Here is a 1,835-nt window from a genome sequence, read left to right on the forward strand (position 1 = left end):
GGTTAGAACACTCAACATGAGATCTACCTTCCTAACAAAATTTTAAGTGTACTTATACACTATTTTTGCTATAAGTACAATGTTATACAGTAAATCTCTAGAGTCTATTAATCATAATTAATTGAAACTTTACATCTGTTGTAGTAATGCTCCATTTACCCTTCCCTTCAGGACCTGGCAACCACCATTTCAGTTGCATTCCATGAATTTGACTATTATAGACATACCATGTAAATGAAATCATGCAGTATTTGTCCTTCTGTGACTAGCTTATTTCACTTAGTATAATGTTCTCAAAGCTTATCTATATTAGAAGCATTTATGGTGGGTGGCTCTCATGGCAAAGAACAAAAAGGGCAAGTAAATATAGCACCTTTAAAACAGCCAAGTACTTGTGTTGGGACTCATGAGGGAAATAGCTCAATCCGCAAAGAATGGAGAAAAGCAGGGCATGGTGACAGCCCACCTGAGAATGACAGGGAGCCAAGGGAACCTCCTTCTGCCCAGGGAAGCAGTGAGTGAACCTGTGACCCCTGGAAACCATGCATATCCCACAAATCTTTGCAATCCTCAGGTAAAGAGATCCCCTCCTGATTCCCTTCACCAGAGTCTTTGTTCTGACACAAAGCTGTGTGGAGTCTCAGTGGAGCAGCTGCTCAGGCATGCACAAAGACCCAGGGGCTTTATGTACTCTGGCTCTGGGTTCCCTGGAAAACGGGACTGTAACTCAGGCAAGGTGGGAGGTTGGACCTCCATACATACTCCTAGTATGGGAGCTGAATCCAGAGGGCCAAGTAGTGATGGTCTGTGGGCCCCACTTCCACAACACCTCACAGGATAAGGCCCACTGGTTTGGAATTTCAGCCAGCCACCAGCACAAGTGCTGCACCTAACTGAGATGAAATGGAGTCCTCAAGGGGAAGGATGGGCCGCCATCTTTGCTTTTAGGGTGACTCAGCCATTCCAGCCTGTGGGCCTTGGAGTGTCCAAAATGACTGGGGGTGGAAAGGATCTCCCAGCACAGCACAGCACAGCTGCTCTACCAAAAGTGGCCTAACTGCTTTTTTAAACAGGTCCTCAATGTGTGTCCACATTGGGCTTCCCAACTGGGGCCTCCAGTTCCCTGGCCCAAGAGATTTGATTTCTCCCTGGGATGGAGTCCTCAGAGAAAGGGGCAGGCTGTTTTAGGTGACTTAGACATTCCACCTACAGCCTTTGGAGTGCCCAAGCCCACCAAGACAGAAGCAGTTCCCCGGCACAGCACGGGTGCTTTATGAAAACATGGCCAGACTGATTCCTTCCGTGGGTTCCCAATCCATTCCTCTTCACTGGGCAACACCTCCCAACTGGAGTCTCCAATCACTCCTGCCAATATTCTCTTGCCAACAAAGATTTAAAAAGTTCCTGGGACAGAGCTCCTAGAGGAAAGGGCAGGCCACCATCTTTGCTGTTTCAGCAACTTAGCTGTTCCAGCCTCCAGGCTTTGGAAAGCCCAAGGTGACTGAGGGTGGCAGTGATACCCCAGCACAGCACAGTTGCTCTACAAAAGCATGGCTAGTCTGCTTTTTTTTAAGTGAGTCCCTGATCCCCTTCCTCCTCACTGGATGAGACCTCCTAACTGGGGTCTCTAGCCACCTCCTGCAGGTGCATTTGGGCTGGCAACAGGTTCGTACCACCCAGGGATGGAGCTCCCAGAGGAAGAGAAAGGCTGCCATTTTTGATGTTTTGCAGTCTTCAATGGTGATAACTCCAGGTACTGAAAAATTTGAGATAACTAGGGACCAGATGACTAGGGACCCCAGAAAACCACAGCAACCCTACAGAAAAGTGGCCAT

This window comes from Chlorocebus sabaeus, chromosome X (genome assembly GCF_047675955.1).
Source record: "Chlorocebus sabaeus isolate Y175 chromosome X, mChlSab1.0.hap1, whole genome shotgun sequence".
Classification (NCBI taxonomy): Eukaryota; Metazoa; Chordata; class Mammalia; order Primates; family Cercopithecidae; genus Chlorocebus; species Chlorocebus sabaeus.